Raw genomic sequence first — 22,983 nt, forward strand, 5'->3', positions numbered from 1 at the left:
CTGCATAACCTTTATGTATTAGGTAAAATTGCTTTGAAACCGACAGAACATTGTGTATGAGTTTAAACTGTTTGAGTTCCTTAAATGTATGTTGATTTTATTAACAAGTTGATTTATATTTCTATTTTTATTGTATGTCTTTATTAACAACTTGTCTATCTGTCTTGATTATGTTATGTGTGGAGCTTTTCTCCCCGGGCCTCTACTGAAAATGGACATATATCCAGCTAGACTAGCTCGGTCAACAAATGTAAAATAAAATAAAATAAATAAAATAAAGTGGTAATGAGACCCGATGTAAATCCTTCATTTAAGGTGTCATCCGACACCACTACTGTTCCCACTGTCTCTTGTTTGCCCAATATTGGGGCAAATCTAGTTTTTCTTCCTTCACATATTTCCTGGAATATCTCATCAGACATTTCCATTGGGTAACCTCTATCCATAAACATACCTTTCAAACACTCACACTCTTTTATAAAAATTGTATCATCTGATGCCATTCTGCAAATTCTGACCATTTGCCCTTTCAACACACTTCTCTTCTGGTAGAAAGGGCGAGAACTAGTGTAGTGCAGATATGTGTTTGAAAAGGTCTCCTTTCTATGTACCCTCGAAACAAAATTGTCATCAAATCTGACAATGTTCACGTCCAAATAATTTACTTATCGTGTATTGAAATACTTTGTAAATTTGAGAAAACTTGTTGTCTCATTAATATATTCAACAAATAAATCAAAGTCTTCTTCAGTACCCTTCCATAAAAAACATAAATCATCAAGGAATCTACAATACAGGGTCCACATACTAGTGTACCTAAGGATCAAAATGAATTTATTTTCCCAATATGCCATAATGATATTTGCATATGTGGGTGCACAGTGTGCACCCATGGCAACACCGCTGATTTGCCTGTAGTATTCGCCTTCAAAAAATAAAAAAATTGTTTTTAAGAACCACTTCCATCAGGACATTTCAATACACGACAAGTAAATTATTTGGACGTGAACATTGTCAGATTTGATGACAATTTTGTTTCGAGGGTACATAGAAAGGAGACCTTTTCAAACACATATCTGCACTACACTAGTTCTCGCCCTTTCTACCAGAAGAGAAGTGTGTTGAAAGGGCAAATGGTCAGAATTTGCAGAATGACATCAGATGATACAATTTTTATAAAAGAGTGTGAGTGTTTGAAAGGTATGTTTATGGATAGAGGGTACCCAATGGAAATGTTTGATGAGATATTCCAGGAAATATGTGAAGGAAGAAAAACTAGATTTGCCCCAATATTGGGCAAACAAGAGACGGTGGGAACAGTAGTGGTGTCGGATGACACCTTAAATGAAGGATTTACATCGGGTCTCATTACCACTTATGATGGACAATCTGGTATTGTCAAAAAAAGTTTTGACAGAGAGTGGAAGAATTTTGCTAAAGTGTCGGATCTCAGTTACATTTTTGAAAAGGACGTTAAATTTATTTATAAAAGGGGTAACAACATAAAAGGAATATTAGAAAGGGGCACTAGTGGTATGTTAGAAAAAAATAGAAAGAAAAAAATAGGGGTTTTCAAATGTGGAGCCTGTAGTTATTGTAAATATCTCAAAACAGGTGACAACTGTTATTTAGTTGCTAGAAAGAAAACAGTGACAGTGAAATCATTTGTGAACTGTAACACTAAAGGGATTACTTACGTTGCTCTGTGTAAGAAATGTGAGGCGTTTTATGTTGGAAAAAGTGAAAGGAGAATTAAACAAAGAATTTATGAGCACTTATACGATATTAGAACAGCGTGCGTAAACAATTCTCTGTACAAACATACTTTAACTTGTAGTGAAGCATGTTTTGATTTTTTTGTAGTTGAAGTTGTTTCTATGGACCCTAGAGGAGGAATGTGGGAAACCCTATTAGAATACAGAGAATTGTATTGGCAGATAGTGCTTGAATCCAACAAACACCCAGGAATTAATGACATGATTTCACTAGCACCTGTTTTGAAATTAAGATCAGCCAAATTATAATTTTATAATGGTTTTAAACATTATTTATTCAAACTATTCATAGGTTTTTAAAGGTGATTATGAATTGTGTTGAAATACCACTTTCCACCAGAAGAGTGTAGTATTGTGTCACTTAGATTATTTTATGAACACATTATAAAATGTTTTTATTCAGATATACTTATACATATACTCATATGAATTTTAACAAAGTTTTTCATGTAATTTCAGTTATGTGTGTCCTAGTATAATTCACTTTATATTTATTCTATATTTATTCTGTACAAAAAGTTTTCTATGCTTGACTTTTTTTCATCAAAGTGTTGACAATGAATTATCTGGTCAATCAATTTTAACAATTCATTGGTTGATTTGAATTTAATTGTGTGTATTTAAGTGTTAGAATTGTGGGAGTGTATTGTCTGAAGAATGTTTGACGAAACGTGGAGGTTTTATTAACTGTGTACTATCTGTTGTTTTGTTGCTGTTACACTGTGTTTTAGCCCATTAAAACTGTTGCACCTTCGCTGAGGACCTGGTGCTTTTTTTTTGGTTATTAGTTTTATTTTGGCACCTTCCAACTTTGTGTTTTAACATTCATATGGATAACAGTGCTGTGCAGGTCTCATATACTTATGTATCCCAGACATGACACTCACACCCCTTGCTACTGTAATGACAGCACATAGATGCATGTATTGTACATGGCATTACATACACTTATTACAGATGTCAATACCCAGGGTTTGACATGGTCTTGTATGTTAAGCAGAGATTGTCTCTGAGTATATGATATGCCACAGAGTATAGCTGGAGGTTTTTGAGATTGTCAGCATAGGGCATGTGCTTCAGGCCTGTGATACTTTTAGTGATGTATTTCTGTGGCCTTTTCAGCTGTTTCAGATGTCATGTGAGGTACATACCAAATGGGTCATTGTACACTATAATGTGTGTAATGATGGATGAGTACAGTGGAACAAATACCTCTGTTTTCCTGAATGAAAAGCCATTAGTTATGAGATGTACCACATAGAAGGATCACCTCAGTGCTGTGGCAATGTGGTTATTGAATGTGACACCACTATCCACCTGTGTCCCTAAGTCTGTCATCACACTTTTGGTGTTTAGTGTACTGCCACCTATGTGGTAATTCATGTGTACATGGTATTTCCCAAAGGAGATAACCACACATTTCTGGCTATTAGGTTTGAGCCCATGGCTCTGGCACCAAGCATCTGTTTCTGTAATGCCCTTTAGTAGAATACCCACATCATGTGGGGATTCAACAGTGGCTCCTAGTTTACAGTCATCTGTGAACTTTGTTCGACAGGGTCCCATAGTGTTTGCATGTACTTCAGAGAAGTAGATGCCAAACATGAGCGGTCCCAGGATTGAACCCTGAGGTACTCCACTTGTCACTTGTTTGTAGCTGGTATTGGAATCAGCTACTTTTACAGTGTGTGTTCTGTCAGTAAGTCAGTTGGCAACCCATTGTGTGATGTGGAAATGTATGGCCAGCTTAATATGTTTATCTATGTTTCCATAGTGGGAGATGGTGCCGAAGGCCTTGGGGAGGTCCAGATAGGCTGTGTGGACCACCTTACCCCCTTCCACAGATCTGGTGACTGATTCAAAGAAGTCAATCAGGTTCAGGAGACATGATTGGCCCTTCATGGGGCTAAACTGGGTGGGGTCCAGTGTCTGAGGCTTGCCAATGTCTTCATTTATATGTTCCATTATAATGCATTCCATGCCTTTGCAGATCAGGCTCGACAGACTGATGGGACAGTACTTCCCGGGATCCAAGGTGGATCCCCCCTTGTGGAGTGGGATAACTGTAACTGTGTGCCACTCAGTGGGCACGAAGCCTGAGGTGAGGTTATGATTACACATGACACATAGGTGAGGTGCAAGTTCATTTTGTAGTTCATGTAGAACACAGCCCGGGATGTCATCTGTTCTCATGGATGCTGTATTCTTAGCCATGGAGTGTGCAGTTTCTACTTGTTTGGCCATGATTACTTGTATTTTGCAATACTTTGGTATTGAGATGGGCCCTTTAGGGGGTGAGAGGGGGTGAATGTGGCAGTACACTGATCTGCCAGGATATTGGCAAAATCCTTGGGATCAGTATAAATGCCATTCTGTAATAGCTCAGATCAGTTCTGAGCATTGCCAGTTAGATTCTGGAAATAACTATAGAAAGGCTTGTTGTTGTCTTTGGAATCTGTGGCTAGTTCATATATGTAACTAGCTTTGGCAGATTCTATGAGGGATCGCAGCTTCTTACTGAGGCTGGTAATGGAGTTGTTTGCATCCTGGGATTATCCGTCTGTCTTCAACAGTCTCTTCCTTCAGTTGTACAGTTTGTTTATGGCAGGGGTCCACCATATTGGCTGTCTTTGTTTGGAGGGGGGAATCTTGGTTCTATTTGTGATGGCACAATACATGCACGAGTGGATGTGTTCACACAGTGCCTCACTGTAGGATTCAGCAGTTGGTCTATCATCTCCCATCTCAACGGGTGTATCACAGTTTCTCACGTCTGACTTGAGTAGCATGAAGTTGGCTTTGTAGAAGATTTTTACAGGGGTGTCCTTCCTGGAGGTTGGGGGTGAGATGTGGATGTCGACAGTGAATAGCTTATAGTCAGACCTGACCAATGAGGGGGTGACCACTGGTGTGGAGCATCTATCTCCCATGTTGGTAATGACCAGGTCTAGGATATTGGAGCCCCTGGTTGGACAATGGATTACGTGATCGAGTGAGTTGGAATCCATGACCTCCAAGAACCGTTGGGGAAAGGCATTGTTACCTGAATAGTTCTCCCAGTTAATGATGGGGTAGATTGAATCGCCCAGTATGAAGGTTTTTGATTGTATCTCAATAATTCCAGTATGTTTAGTAAGGTGTAGTGAGGATCTTGGGTCATGGTGGGGGATCTGTACCAAGCTACAATTTGGATCGCAGTCTTACCTAGTGTTAGTTGCACCAGGAGATATTCAGATGCATTGTGTTGGGAACCAGCCTGGATGTGTGAAAAACCTTGTTGAATATGGACACTCTGACTCCTGTAGTTTTGTTGTCTTGTTTTGGTGGCCAAAATGTGTGGTAAGAGTGGTAGCCTAGTATTGCAGGGTGCTCTCTGGAGTGTTAAACCAGGTCTCAGTTACTGGAGAGATACCAATGTTCTCCTTTTGTAGGTGTGCCTCGAGGATAAGACTTCATGCTTTTAGTAGCATTAACTTCAGTTTTGCATGCTTGTATCTGTTACATTGGTGGTTTTCTCCTTTGAACCTTGCCTAGAAAATGCACTATGGGGGTGGCAAGAGCATCAGCCAGTAACCTGAATCCCAGGGGCAACAGGTGCAGACTATTTCTGGCAAGGCATCGTGATTTGTCAATCATGTCATCCCAGGCAAACAGATACTGGTTCTCCTTTGAATGACATCAGAAGCTTAGCCAATTGTTGAAGTCATTTCTGTGTATATGTATATATGTGAGTGTTGACATGTATATATATATATATATATATATATATATATATATATATATATATATATATATATATATATATATATATCTCCATATATGAACGTGGAACTCTATATGTCCATATATGTATGTGGATATGTATATGTGTATGTATATATATATATATATATATATATATATATATATATATATATATATATATATATAGCTAGATATGTGGATAAATATGTACACATATATGTTTACCATATGTCCAGAACATGGAGTGGAGTCCTACCTCAACACCAATAGTCCCAACCGCTTAGTGCAAGGGGATGTCATGGATGTAGTGCAGGTATATATGTAGACTGTTGCAACTGTAATAAGGGTTAACTTAACAGACATGTCGGGTGTGGGAGGTCACATCTGCTGTAGACATGTGCACCATTGCCTACGAACAGACATCCTAAGGACATCATAGTACAGTACCACTGTTAGTACAGTAATGATCCTGTGGACTACATCAGGGATATGACCAATATATGTGGAAAGTCTGGCACTCTGTGGGCAGTCCTGAAGTGTACACATGTCCCCTTCATGCATGACATATGGACCACACCTCTCAATGGGGATGTGACTAGTCATGTACATGGGTATATCACAATACTGGACTACATATGCCCACACAGTTTATGCACGCATACACGCTAGTCTGTCTTATAGGTTCATAGGTTCGTAGGTTCATAGGTTTATACTAGGCTATCTGCCCTAAGGCATTTATAAGCCTAGCCCAAATTTTTGTGGCTTACGCCACCCCTTATATGAAAAAATACTGTGCCCATTAGTTTGTTGTGCCTCTGTCCAGCAGTGACACAGAGATGATTCCCGGGGTAAACCTACGATCTCCCATCCACAGGTCTAGATTTCTCTTGAACAGAGTCAGCGAGGTGCTCTGCCTCACATGGACTGGGATTTTATTCCACAGCATAGGGAGTCTCTGAGTGATAAATCTATCCCTCCAGCACGTCCTATTTATATCTGTGCTAAGGTTTAAGTCGCTTGCTCTAGTGGTTTTGGTGGATTTGGATTTTTGAGGTGGAGCATGTCCATTAATTCCGGGTTGGACATGGCCTTGTATGTCAGGCACATGTCACCTCTGAGCAGACGGTATGCGACTGAATAGAGCTGGAGTTTCTTTAATCTGGCAGCATATGACAGATTTTGGAGTCCCTTTATCCTTTTGGTGAGGAACTTTGGGGTCTCTCCAATTGCTGCAGATGTCAGGTGAGATACATCCCGAATGGGGCATTGTACTCGATCATTGGTCTGATAAGTGAAGAGTACAGGGAACAATGACCTCACTAGATCTGCATGTGAATCCCTTCATGATCAGGTGGGCAATGTAGAAGGTCTTTCTAACCACTTTAGCAACGTGAGTGTCAAAAGAAAGGCCACTGTCAACCTGGGTCCCCAGGTCCCTGATAACCTCTTCTGTGCTTAGTGGATTGCCACCTATATGGTAGCTTGGGGTTACCTTGTTTTTCCCGAAGGGTATGACTATACATTTTTGGCGTTTAACTTCAGGCCATGGCTCTGGCACCAGCTATCTGTTTCCGTGAGTCCCTTCTGAAGGATATCCGTGTCCGATGCACTTTCCACTATGGCCCAGTTTGCAGTCGTCTGCAAACTTTGTCAGCCAAAGTCCTCCCATGTTGGCCTGTACTTCTGAGAAGTAGATGCCAAACAATAGGGGCCAAGGACCGAGCCCTGTGGGACACCACTTGTGACCGGCTTGGAGTCTGACACAGCACCAGCAACTCTAACCCTGTGGGTTCTGTCCTTAAGCCAGTTTGCAACCCATCTTGTGACATATGGGTTTACATTTAAGCTGGTAAGTTTTTCTACAATACCGAGTGGGGTATTGTGTCAAAGCCTTTGCAAGGTCAAGGTAGGCTGTATGGACTGCCTTTCCCTCATCAATGGCCTTGGTGACTGTTTCGAAGAAGTCGACCAAGTTCAAAAGGCATGATCTTCCCTTGACAAAGCCAAACTGGGTCGGGTCCAATGTCTGCAAGTCCCCTATATCTTTGTTTATGAGCTCCATTATGATCCTCTCCATAGCTTTGCAGACTAGACTTGTTAAGCTTATGGGGCAGTAATTACCAGGGTCCGTAGAGGCGCCGCCTTTGTGGAGTGGGACCACAGTTGCCGTACGCCACTCCTTGGGCACATATCCTGTGGTAAGGCTGAGATTAAACAGCTGTCTTATGTGCGGGTTTAATTCCTCATTTAGCTCGTGTAGCACACAGCTGGGGACACCATCCGGTCCCATTGATGCTGTGTTTTTAGCTTTAGAGAGCAGCTTTCACCTGCGCATTTGAGATGTCCGGGAGGCTACACTCGGCTGGGATAGTTATCTCTCCTTTAGGGGGGTGAGGGGGGTGAAGTTTGCACTGAACCTGTCTGCCAGTATGTTGGCAATGTCTGTGGGTTCAGTGATTTTTGTATCATTTTGGACTAATTCTGAGCATATCTGGGAGTTTCCACCCAGGTTCCTAACATAGCTGAAAAAGGCCTTATGATTGTCCTTTGAATCCATGGCAATTTTTCTCTCAAAATTGGCCTTAGTTGATTTTATGAGTGCTCGTATTTTTTTACTAATAATGATCAGGGGTGACTTCCCTTTTATGGATTTTGTTCTATCATGTAATAGCTTTCTCCTCTTACTGTAAAGTTTGTTAATGGCTGGGGTCCACCAGACTGGACGTTTGCCCTTTGTGGAAAGAGTCTTGGTTTTATTTGGGTTTGCCTGATCCATGCAGTCCTGAGACATAATACCTGGTGGTGCAGAGGTCACATGGCCACATACTACCCAGTAGATACTGACATACATCTGTACAGCACACCAGTGCTTTGTCAGAAATACACAACAGTTATGGTGGCCTGGCAGCAGTATGTCTTGCAAATAAATGGACATAACAGCACACTGGGTAATTACACTAGGCTGCTAGTCATGTCACTAAGCACTGTGCAAACTACAGGCAGATTGTCACAATACTGGACTATATTTTGTAAGGGGGAATACACATGTACTTGCGATTATAGTGGGCTCTACACGCAGGTCACAGCATAGTGTAGCAGACACCTGTGGGAGTGCATATCCACATCCAATGTCAACCCAGCCACGACACATGTGATACATAAGCTTAATATGACACTATAATGATTGTCTGTTAAAAACCATCCTCATATGTGCCACTCACACAGTAACCCTACATACACTCGTCATGGCACAGTGTGGTCCGATGGCTGCCTGTGGTATGGGGCACATGTGTGTCTGGCCCTACAGACATGTGAGCCAGTAGGGTACCATACACTGGAGCAGCATGTAACATCAGATAGACCAGGACCATTTGTAATGGCGTCTACCACAGTCTGTGCACAACCCAAGGTACGTATGCGCAATACACATACTGTCGGCAATAATCATAACTTGAGGTTCTGCAATCTGTGGCTCTGGAGCCACATGTGGCTCTTAGAACCCACTGTAGTTACTCCCTGTACCTCTGAGGATTAATGGCAACTCTACCACACCACACACATACACACACACACACACACACACACACACACACACACACACACACACACACACACACACACACACACACACACACAGATCAAGCAAGCCCAACATATGAACACAATTACTGACGCATGTCATGTGTTGTTCTTATACACTTAGTCCTTTTATATTTAGTATAACTATATGTGTAACCTTATATGCTCTGTTATCTTCATTTTAGCAGTCAAATAGCTGTTGTGACTTCCGATTACTTTCATTTGGTGGGGGAGGGGCCATACATGGCTCTCTGGATACTGAAGGTTGCAGACCCCTGTCCTACATACCCACACCACAGTACTGTACACACAAATGCAGAATGTCCAAGTAATGTCCTCAGAAACACCACTACTATACACAGTATGTCCATCAGTCTGTTATCTGACTGACTTGTTATTGGGTATGATGTCAATGAATAATGGTGTACAGAACATATGCACCATATATACATATATATGGGGGCTTTATCTGCACAACACATGTGCGCCGCTCTGCAGTCTAGAGGTCAGTGTATGTAAAAGTGTTATATGCCCCTGTAAGTCAGTCTATGGGGTGGGGTATGCACCATAACTATCCTACAGTGTTACAACATGTGAGGTATACCAGTATTCAGCTGGCTTAAGGTATATGGATGTACATTACCATACATTTCACCTTGTGAACATTACTGGCCTACTGCTTACTGCCATATGGACTCTTCTGTTTGTCGGTGTGATTGTGATGATTGCAGGTATACATCATTCATAGTTCATAGTTCATAGGTTAGTACTAGGCTAAATGCCCTTGCTAGCCATTTTAAGCCTAGCCAATTATCCCCTGTGAGATTCAAACCCTGTACCTTGTGTTTATAAGGCAAACACCTTAACCATTAGGCCACCCTCCCAAACCTGCATACATTTTAAAGGTTTATTTGTGCATTATTGCATAGCTGTCCATTCTGCACACATATCCACTGGACACATGTAATCTGGTCTAATTTGCATCACAACTTATTTTTTGTTGTTATGTAACAGATACCTCCCATTGTGTCAACCTAGGTATTTTCCCCCTAGGGGTTGCATACAAAGTGTAATTAAAGGCTGCTGGGCTGTACAACTGCAATACTTATTGTTGAATGATTTTTATCCTGTGGCCCATTCTGTCTTTCCTGTTGTACTACTTGACGCCTTGGAATGGACACCAACATATGTTATGCTTTCGGATTAATGTATTAAATGATCTGTTTGAGAGTTGCATTCATCTGTTTATATGTATTTCAAAGTCTACACAGCTATATGACATGGCATATACCACTGTAATAGTGCACAAATAAACCTTTAAAATGTATGCAAACATGTGTGTGGTGTTACATCCTTTGACTTCTCTGTAGGTATATGTTTCAGGCAACAATTATTTGTATGGGTGACTCATACACTATCCATCTGATGAGGTTGCAACTGTAGGGATACTGGCTGTTCAGTGTGGTATGCACACACTAATTATGTATCATCCTAGACATACATCTGCGTGTGTATGTGAAGTTACTCGCATATATATATATATATATATATATATATATATATATATATATATATATATATATATATATATATATATATATATATAATTTTTTTTATGTATATATATATATATATATATATATATATATATATATATATAGACATATAAATGTATCTGCATACCTGTGTCTGTGTATATGTATCTTAGGAATGTTTATTGCCTCACATTGTATATTCACTATGGTAGCCAGACTGTACGGTATATGTTATCGATACCAGCCTCACATCATGCAGTTGGCATGGCATACTGTTAACATCTTGTGGCCCAACATCCCACTCTCACCTGAAAAAAAAACAAAAGGGCAATCTGTTCCCACAAAAAATCTAACCCCATACATAGCTGTCCATTCCGCACACATATCCACTGGACACATGTAATCTGGTCTAATCTGCATCACAACTTATTTTTTGTTGACCTCACCCCCTCCCAGGGGTCTGAGTGTCCAAATCTACCTCCAAATTCAGTGTATATGCACAGCTGTTGCAGTAGAAGAAATGGGCAGCTATGGACCTTCCCTACACCCTTCCTCCACATCCCTGCCTATTTTCCCTACTGTCTTTCCCTCTATGTGCCCCTTTTTTTCACCACTTTTCTATCAACTCTTTTTTCTTTTCTTTTAAAGAAATTAGAGCGGGGGTAAGTGGGAGTAAGCACTTTTAAGCAGCAGTGAGCAGGTTTAAGCCTGTTTGCACAGGGGTAATCTATGCCTACACATGTTAAGCGATAGAGAAGCTGAGTATAAGAAATTGTAACTGTAAGTTAGCAGTGCTTACCTTTGTGCAAACCTGAGCAAACCCGCTTACAACTGCTTTAAAGTGCCTTACTCACACTTTATCCAACAGCCCGTGTTCTGCCCAGCAACAAAATAAACAGCCTCTGCAAGGCTCGAACCCAGGACCCCTGCACACCACAAAGTGATTTACCACTTAGCTATGACAGATATACATAAATCTGATGTTTTCAGAAACATATCATCCAGCCCAGTTATGCTACAGTACAGAGAATGTAACCAACATCTAGATGTATGTGTGTGTGTAAATATATTAATATCTAAACAGATACAACATATCTATATATATGTGTATATATATATATATATATATATATATATATATATATATATATATTTAGGAATATACACACACACATATATATATATATATATATATATATATATATATATAAACATATATATACATGCAAATGCCTACATCAACACATATATATGTCTACACCTATATGTTGACATATGCACAGCAAGGTACATATATGTATGCAGGTATATAGCTATGTAGGTATATATGGACATAGTCATACATATATAACCTGATATATATATATATATATATATATATATATATATATATATATATATATATATATATGTGTGTGTGTGTGTAGGTATATGTGGCCATACATCTGTAGATAGCAATGGTAGATTAACAAAAACAAATACGTCCACATGCACCGTTAATGGGGTTGAGAGGCCCCAAACAATATACGTCTTGTACAAATTGGCATACCCTCCCAGCCAAACACGCCCGCCCTGCAATACACTTCCAAGTGTTGCAGATCCCATAACTAGAACCTGACATGACATGGGAACAAGATGTTAACAGTACTACTTCCCACCTGTATGATGTCAGGCTGGTACTGGTAACATATCATTCAGTACAGTCTGGCTCCCATAGAAAATGTAAAATGTGGAAGCTAACAACATCCCCAGGATACATATACACAGGCACATATATGCAGATACAGATATACATACATAATATATATATATATATATATATATATATATATATATATATATATATATATATATATATATATATATATATATATATATATATATATATATTTACATATATATGGATATACATGTGACTACACATTCACACACAGAGATATGTACGGTAAGATACATATGTAGGAGGTGCGCAAAATATGGAACAGCCACTATGCTTACAGTTCACACCTGAAAACTGGACACTGTATGGGCCACCTTACAAATGACAATCATTGCCTGCAACATATACCCACAAAGAGGTCATAGGAAAAAACACCACACACAGGTTTGCAGGAATGGAAAACCTTTATTTGTGTACTATTACAGTTCTATATACTATTGCTACTGTAACTGGGATTGTCTTCACTGACAAGGTGTGTGTGTGGGGTCACATCTGCTTTCCACATGTGTGCCATTGGCTACTGACAGACATCCTAAGGACGTCATAGTAAAGTACCGCTGCTAGCACGTACTGCCCCTGTCAACTGCAGCAGAGATATTGTCCAATATGTGTGGACATTCTGACACACTCTGTACAGTCCAGAGGTATACACAGAACCCCTTAGTGTAAAACATGTGTACCATGCCTGACAACATGGATGTTAGCCATGTAGATGGGCATAACACATAACAACTGGTATACATATGCCACCATAGGTTATGCATTCACACACACCTGTCTGGCCTGACACATACTACCCGCTACTACAGGGGTGCCATGGCCACATACTACCCACTAGATATTGACATATATCTGTACAGCATCCCACTGCTCTGTTTGACATACATGACTGTTAAAGGAGGCCTGGCAGCAGTAGATCTGGCAAGTATCTGCACATGACATCTCACTGGGTAAGTACACTTAGCTGCTAGGCATGTAACAATGCACTATGCAGACTACAGGCAGACTTGCTCAACGCTGGCCTACATCTCCTATGGGGGAATGCACATGCACCTGCATATATAGCAGGCTGTACAGGTATGTCACAGCACAGGGTAAGATACACCTGTGTGAAAGTGCATAACCAAAACCAATGAGAACAGAGCCACAGTCACATATGGCAAGCTAGCATAATATTACAGTATATGGACTATCTGTTCAACACCATCCTCATATGTGCCACTCACACACTAACTCTACATATACTGGGCCACTACACAGTTTGGTCTGATGGCTAACAGTGGTATGGGACGTGTGTGTATGGCCCTAAATATGTAAGCCAATATGATAACATACAGTGGAGCAGCATGTAACATCAGATAGAACGGGACCTAGGACGATGACAACTACCACAGTCTATACACAGACGAAGGTATATATTAACAACACACACACTGTCAACATTCACCATAAGTACACAGACCTCAGTACTGTACATACAACCACAGTATGTCCAGGTTATGTCATCAAATATAATCCCTACTGTACATAACATATAGCAGTCTGATATCTCACTTGCTTGTTATCAGATATGATGACACTAATTATGGTGTACGGCGCATATGCGCCTCTTCATGCACAACATATGTGTAAAGGTTGACAGAGTTGGGGCTGGAAGCACATACACAGGGCCAATATTGACATGTTGCTGTGATAACCTCATACATTTACTGTTGTAACAGAGTTTGTTGCAACATATGTCCTATGAGGTATATGAAGTCAGTAACTGTCACGGTTTTCACCACCTACAGACTGCAATCCTCACACTACCTTCTGCAGTCCACAGATAGATACTCCATGAGTAACACATGAAACCAAAGGCACAACACACTGCCAGTATGCAGATGACCCTGCAGATGTGGATTCCTCATAAACATAGAACTGACATGGCAGGTATTGAGACATGTAAGACAGCCATATCCACACACACACTGTTAAACCAACATTACTCCAAATGCAGTATAGCAGCACTTACAGTCTGTAGTCAGGTCAGGCACATCCCCCTCCTGTGTGTTTCCCTGTTTCCACAGTGTATGTTGTTAGAGGTAAATCCCCAATCCATCTGAGATGCTGTTTGCCAAACAACAGATCTAGTTCCTGCTCACAGTGAATGAAAAGGGCCAACACCAACATGATGTTCCTAGATATTGGAGTGTGTTTCCATGCAATTGGCTATGGGAATGTTTACCACAGCTGTTCCACATGCAATCAGCTAGGGGAGGGCAGCAATTCATGCAGAGGCCATTAGCTGATCATGAGCATCACTTAAAATACACATGCTTCTGCCTAAGCAAAGCAGATGTAGATCTCCACACCCACCAGAGAGGGAGTGGGAGAGGCAGACAGAGGCAATAACAAGTCAGGGAGGGGTAGGGGAGTAAAACCTAAGCATGTTTGTGTCACACACCTGCCAGCACAGGGTATCAAACCCCGGATGACTATGTAGTGCTATCACAGTTCTATGCAGTTATTGGATGCAGCACATGGGTTAGCTTTTGTGGAGCCCACAGAACATATATGTGATGGTGAGTGACATCTGCAACAGGGATATGGTAGCTATACAGTAGGTGACATATACGTACCTGTCTGCATGAACAGGTGCCACCGTCAACACAGCCACACTTTCACAAGGATGCACACATATTGACACACTTGGCAGGGCTAGGATTAAAACTCATCAGTAGTGGGATTGCCACAACACATCACTGTGCAGGTATCACATGCACCACATGGGTCATACGGAGGTTGTATGGGCAAAGGGTATAGGGAGGTGTCTGACATTAGACAGCATGCTTCAGTATGTCAATAGGGGTTGTAGTGAGTGTGGATGTGAACATACACACCATACAATACATACACAAACAGACAGGGAGCAAAGTACTGGCATGTACTGGTGCATGTCTGCACAGGTGTGTGGTGACTGTGCCAGATGGCTAGACAAGGCTAGGCGAAAGGTATACCTTGGCATCAGGCCACATGACAATGGTCTGCATTGTGGCTCAGGGCTGTAGTGTCTTGTAGTTGCGCACACAGGTGGGTATTGTATCCCTCAGCCAGTCACCTGGGTGACTGTTGTGTGTGGCCAATACTGTGCATCGCTTGCCATGTATGTGTTCCTTAGTCCATGACATGGACAGTGCCTGGGATGTGCACACTTCCCACATGCATGTACAGTGACATGTGGAACTGTACCTGGGGTGTCTGGCCCATGTTGTGAACACAGATTATCATTAGATATGCCAGGCTTGTCCACTTGTGGTGGGAACTGGTAATGGGCAGCAGGTTTACCCTGCACCTACATTGATAGCATGCTATCATCATTCCCTGTTGTCAGTGGCATCTGTCCATACAAGGCATGTTGTCAGGCATGGTATGTCCTTTGTGGGTCACATGTGATGGCACCACAGGTGTTGCAGGTGTCCATTGGGGACCATGGGGAGGGTGCACTGTCTGCATGTACCGTGCATATTGGACAGATAGACAGGGTGCCATGCCCTCTGTAGCCCACTGCTATCACTCCATAGTTACTTTCAGTGGCTGATATGTAGTGTACTACCCACATATTGGCTGTTGCCTAGGCATGTGTGTGTGTATGAGACATGGGTTGAGAGTGTGCTCTGGGTAATACTGGGATTGCTAACTGTGATTGCCTGGCCTTGATGTCACATGTATGGGTATGGCTTTGCACCCCAGCCTCCCAGCTATTTCACATCTGTTATCCCTGTACGGTAGACATTGCGATATATAGTAGGTCCACCATATAAGAATTATGCAAATGCTGCTCCACATTGGCCACACACTCACAACCACATCCACACAGGATACGAGTTACACACATACACACACACACACACACACACACACACACACACACACACACACACACACACACACACACACCTGTTATGTCTGGGAGTAGAACACCCACCTAACTAGTTTATTACACTACAGTACTACGCAGTTATAGTACATGCCTCAGCGATTACTGGAGTACTCCTTCCCCAAAGGTGTATATCACATTGGATGACATAAGGATTGTTAAAGTAGGACATTCTAATTGTATTGAGTGTGTCTAGCCTAAAATGCATTGCTCCCTACACAGACAGTGACACACACACACAAAACATCCCCAACTGACATGTGTGGTTATAGAACCCCTAACAGAGGTCTGTATCACACTACAGCATGGAGCTGTTATAGGACTCACCACAGGCATTACTGGATGACTCCTTCCCCAAAGGTGTATTTCACAATGAATGATATCAGCAGGATTGTCAAAGTAGGACATTCAAATTGTAGTGAGTGTGACTAGCTTAAAATGCACTGTTTCCTACACAGACAGTGACACACACACAAAACATCCAAAACAGACATGTGTGGATATAGAACCCCTAAAAGAGGTCTATATTACCCTATAGCATGGAGCTGTTATAGGACACATCATGGGGACTACTGCAGAGCTCCTTCCTCAAAGGTGTATTTCACAATGAATGACATCAGCAGGATTGCCAAAGTAGAACATTTGATATGTAATGAGTGTGACTAGTCTAAAATGCATTACTCCCTATACAGACAGTGATACACCCACAAAACATCCACAACCAACATGTGTGGGTATATAACCCCTACCAGAGGTCTATATCACACTACAGCATGGAGCTGTTACAGGACACACCATGGGGATTACTGGAGACCTCCTTCCCCAAAGGTGCATTTCACAATGAATAACATCAGCAGGATTGTCAAAGTTGAACATTCGAATTGTAGTGAGTGTGGCTAGCCTATAATGGATTGATCCATACACAGACATTGAAACATGCACAAAACATACAGAACTGCCATGGGTAGGGATGTAACCCTACTACAGTTCTAAATCACACCACTGCAGTACGTAGTTATGGCATGTGCTATGGAGATTACTGGGCTACAACCTTCCCAGAGGTTCTACTCCCAGACATGAAAAGTGTGTGCCTGGTTGACTCTGTCTGTGTAGAGAGCAATGCTTTTTAGGGTACTCACACAGACAGAGTCAACCAGACACACACTTGTCATGTCTGGGAGTAGAACACCTACCTAACTACGTCATCACATGACAGCAATAAGCAGTGACAGGATGCGCTACAGAGATTACTGGGCTACAACCTACCCAGAGGTGTATTTCTAGGTGGATGACATCAGCAGCCTTGACAAAGCTGAGTATATGAATTTTAGGGAGTGTGAGTACACTAAAAAGGATTGCTCTCTACACAGACACACACACACACACACACACACACACACACACACACACACACACACACACACACACACACACACACACACACTTGCCATGTCTGGGATTAGAACACCTACCTAACTACTTTACCATACTACAGCAGTACTCAGTTACAGGACACGCTATGGAGATTACTGGGCTACAAACTTCCCAGAGGTGTATTTCTAGGTGGATGAAATCAGCAGCCTTGCCAAAGTTGTGCATTTGATTTGTTGTTAGTGTGACTACCCTAAAAAGCATTGCTCTCTATGCAGTCAGAGAGATACGGACACAAACACACTTGCCAAGTCTGGGATTAGAACTCCTACCTTACTAGTTTATCACACTACAGCAGTACACAGTTATGGGATGCGCCACAGAGATTATTGGGCTACAACTCTCCCAAAGGTGTATTTCACATTAGATGGCCTCAGCAGGCTTGTCATAGTAGGGCTATGGGGAGGGCAGTGTGTGTGCATGGGCCATAACCCATTCATCTAGGGGTTGACACACCACATGCAGGAACACACAGGGTCATATTCCACAGGTACGTGTATACAGCTGCTAGATGACTACTTCCTTGTACAGTCATGTTGCACAGCTGGCATGTGTACCACATAGTCTGTCATGCTGATAGATACTGGTGGCTAACATCTGCAGTGAGTGACATCGTCACCTCATGTGTTTGGGGCCCTTTGTCTGTGTGCTGGGTGGGACAGGCCTGGATGGCTCCTTGTCACAGTCACCCTCTTCCACACTTCTATGTCCATCTGCATTTGGCTTATTATAGTGTGTTGTCCTTACATATATGTCTGTATTCCTATCCACTTTGTGTGCAAGGCATGAGTGGTGCATACTGATGAGTGTCTGCACTAACAACTGCGATTGCCATATATGTTTGGTCCATTGGTGTTTGCAAACATGGCCTTCATGTATTTAAGAATGTGAGCATGCCCAGTATGACCTTTCAGTATGTTGTTGACTGACATTGCCTTCATTTCTCTAAGTGTGTGAGCATGCCCAGTATGGCCATCTGTATTGCATGTGTGGATCGAGTCCAGGTAGTCTGTACTGCAGTGATGACCTTTGTGTTGTACACCGACAGGTAGCATGCTGTCTTTGCAGGGTATCCATCAATTATTTTGCATTGATTGTTACTACATTTCTGCATAGCAGAGGGGGCACACCTGACTGTTTCTACATTTCTACACAGGATTGGGGGGGGCACACCTGACTGTTACTATATTTCTACATAGGATGGTGGGGCACACCTGACTATTTCTACATTTCTACACAGGATTGGGGGCACACACCTGACTGCTACTATATTTTTACATGCGATGGGGGCACCTGACAATTTCTACATTTCTACACAGGATTGGGGGGCAGACCTGACTGTTAATATATTTCTAAGTAGGATGGAGGGGGGCACACCTGACACTTGTACACATTTGCTAGGAATGTACTGGTATGTCGGGTACTCCATTTCAGTCTGTAGTCTTACCTATCATGCTGGCTACAGGAATACCAGTGCACTACAGATCTTAGCTTTTAATTACCTACATATTGGCATCTGACATCCTACTCTTAAGAACTGACATCCCACTGCCTGACCTGCTGTAGTCTGTCTGTGTAGGCATGGGGGGAGGTTACCCGTAGGCCTCATTCAGAGGCCATAGCACAGCCTTTGTTTGTGTTTGTCTACACCTGTCCTGCTGGCTGTGACTGTTGTTGGTTATGTGAGCCCCCTGACTGGCATGTGTGAGTCACTTACCTTGTGGATGTCCCAGTATTGAGGGTGGTGCTGCAGCGCAGCCTATGTCGAATGCACATAGTACACTCTCTACACATGGTTAGGCACAGGTAGTGTAATGTTTGGTATCCCTTTTACTGTATGTGAGAGTCAGAGGGAGGTGTTATTCCCTGGGTCCCTCCTGTGTCAGTGTGTGTGCTATGTGTTGCCTCTTTGCCAAGGCCAGGGCATACTGGGCATTCCTCCTTCTGCCTACTGGGGCAGGCTCATGTTGTTCCTCTGAGTCACTCTGTGCCTGTGCAGGTCTTGGCAATGGTGGGGAGCTGTGTGGCCCTGCCCCCTGCTGTTCCTGCTGCAGCTGTTTCCACAGGATCATATTGTGTAGCATGGCACACACAAGGATGATTTGGGTACATGTAGCTGGTGAGTACTGCAAGGCTTCGCCGGATGTGTCCAGGCACCGGAACCATGACTTGAGCATCCCAAACACACACTCTACTATAATTCTGGTCTGAGTGTTTGCCTTATTATGGAGTTCTTGTTCAAGTGTGTGTGCATTTCTGATGGGTGTCATCAGCCATGGCTGCAGTGCGTATCCAGCATCCCCCACTAGATGACCATGAGGGATGTCCCCATTGGCAAATCTCTGGTACAGCTGCATCAGATGCCAGATGTGGGAATCATGATAACTTCCAGGGCAGCCAGCACACACATTCATTATTATGCCCTGGGTATCGCACATGACCTGGCAGCTGATGGAGGGGAAGCCCTTGCGGTTGACGTAGACCCTACCCCACTCACGGGGTGGTGCTTTGATGTGTGTGTGTGTACAGTCTATAGCACCCACTACCTCAGGGTATTCTGCTATTTTGTGGAACAGTTGCATATTGTTGGCCAACGCCTCACGGGTGTTGGGGAAATATATGTGCTCACCGACATGTGTTGACATGGCATTCAGGAACTGGTGGAGTACCCTGGACGCTGATGCCTTTGAAATCCCCATCATATCCCCAGTTGGCCTTTGGAAGGTACCTGTAGCTAGTATTCTTAGGCGTACACATACTTTGGCATCCACTGGGATGGGTTCTCATCTGTTATTTCTGTGTGTCAGGCATGGCTGGCCAAGCTCAACAATTTGCTGTAGGAGGTCCCTGTCCATCCTATAGTGCTCCACTATCTCCAGCTCATGTAGCCCCTGTAGGTTACCCTGGATCGGTACACTCTTTTCCTTCTCCTCACTGTGGTTTGGTCGACAGCATTGACATCCTCTCCTCCCTCAGTCTCTTCTCCAAGTTGTATGATAGCTATTGCAGCCCCTATATTTTCTGCTGTGAGTGTTAAAAGTTCCCCGCTTGTTTACATCGGTGGTGTAGAGTGTGAGAAAAAACAGAGGGGAACGTGTTTGCTTAGTTTATAGTGGTGTCTTGGACTGGGCTGGTCTGCTGCCTGTGTAATTGGCTGATTCTCATACATTTCACCTGCTAGCTAAGCTAGTTCTCCTTGATTACCTTCCTACTGCTGTTTTCCCTTCCCACTGCCTTCCTGTTTAAGCCTGTGTGCGCACTGCACAAACACAGTGCTCAAATGTGCACACTGCTGCTATTTCCTGGTTTAACTTCTTTTTCTTCCTGTAAAACCCGGTGAGCGGTGTGCACTCCCGCTTAGGCTTTGTAAAGAGTGCCAGGCATGTTTAGACACACCCCCTAGCTTAGCTGTGCTAAGCTAGGAGCAAAACCAAGCCACAGGGCTCCAATCTGCTTACAGTATGCCTGACACCCCCCCCCCATGATGTCACCTAACTCCTAGGCTTGAACCAAGCTATCCCTGCTCTTACACTGTTGGGACCTGACTCACATGCTGGGGAAAACTGGGATTCACTGTCAGTTTGATGTGTACTCTCCAGTCCAACTGGTGAATATGGGAATCTTAAGGCAATGCTACAACTGCCTTATGTACACAGATAACCCTCTCCTCCTCCCAACAAACTCAAATATATGTGAGAGATGCAACTATATTGCCAAACTGGAGGCTGAGCTCTCTCAACCCATGACTGGTACAGTCAATCAGGAGAAGAAGGTAACCACACACACCACAAATCCAGTCTCACTTAGACCTATAGCAACAACAAACCAAACACATAAACACACAAAAACATACTCGGAGGCTCTAAATAAAAATCTGCCTAAGCAGCAGAGACCTCCAAAGCAGACACCTAAACAACTGCTACCCCACAACAATATCCACGTATCACATAGTCCACAAAGTCAGTGTGCCACACAGTCATAGCCCTTAAGGCTAAACAACACACCTAATACACTTGTAATAGGTGACTCTATAGTCAGACACACTGACGTCCCACTCACCAGGATGAACAAGGAGAAGGTCACTGTAAGCTGTCTGTCGGGTGCCAGGATCCGCCACATAACACACGAACTCAGGTCACTCCAAAGCAAGTACAAATATGACTCCATCACTGTCCATGCTGGTGTGAATGACCTGAGATGTACCTCCCTGGACTACATGAAAAGAAACATAGAGGAGCTCTCTGATCATGTCGCCCAGGCTGGTATGACCCTGACCTTGAGTAGCATCTTACCCTCACCAAGAATGATGCCACAGTATAAAGACAAAATGATAAGTTTTAACAATTGGCTAAAGTATTGGTGTCATTCAAAGGGGATCCAGTGTCTGTCAGCCTGGGTTGACATGCTCGACAAGCCACGTTGCTTCACTAGGGACAGCTTGCACCTGTCATCCCTGGGTTTTCGAATACTGGCTAAGGCTCTTGCCACTCCCATAGTGCCTTTTTTAGGCAAGGCTCAAAAGACAAACCCACCTCCATAGAGAATACAAGGAAAAAGAAACTAAGGGTAATGCTGCTCAATGCCAGAAGAATAAACTTCAAAATGCATGCACTCGAGACTCTCCGCAGTATGGAGAACATTGATGTCTGTGCAGTTACAGAAACCTGGTTCAAGGCTCCAGAAAGCACCCCAGCACTACCAGGTTATACTTCATACCATACTTTTTGGCCACAAAACTCGGACAGAACCACAAAAGGATTGGGAGTATCCATATACATCAAAAATACCCACACCTCCAGGTTAGTAGCACTGCATGAAGCAACGGAAAACATTCATGTGCAACTAACAGTGGGAAAAACTGCCTATCAGTTTACAGCCTGCTACAGACAACCCTCCCAAACTCAGGAACCCCACTCGGCCTTCCTGAGAACACTGGAGAACATGAAGGTCTCTCCAAACACCATTATATTGGGTGATTTCAACTACCCAAACATTGACTGGGTAAACTACTCAAGCCCACACACCCTCGCCCAATGGTTCCTAGAATTTATAAACTCAAATGCTATGGAACAACTGGTAACCACCCCCCACAAGAGGGGAAAACATATTGGATCTGGTCATCACAAACATAGGGGCTCTATGTTCCACACCAGACGTATACCCCTCACTGGTAAGGTCAGACCACAAACTAATCTCACTGGACATCCATATCCCGTCCCCACCCCCAGCCAAGGTAACCACAGTGAAGAACTTCTCAAAAGCAAACTTCACACTTCTCAA

This window comes from Protopterus annectens, chromosome 7.part0 (genome assembly GCF_019279795.1).
Source record: "Protopterus annectens isolate FY-2018-M chromosome 7.part0, PAN1.0, whole genome shotgun sequence".
Lineage (NCBI taxonomy): Eukaryota > Metazoa > Chordata > Ceratodontiformes > Protopteridae > Protopterus > Protopterus annectens.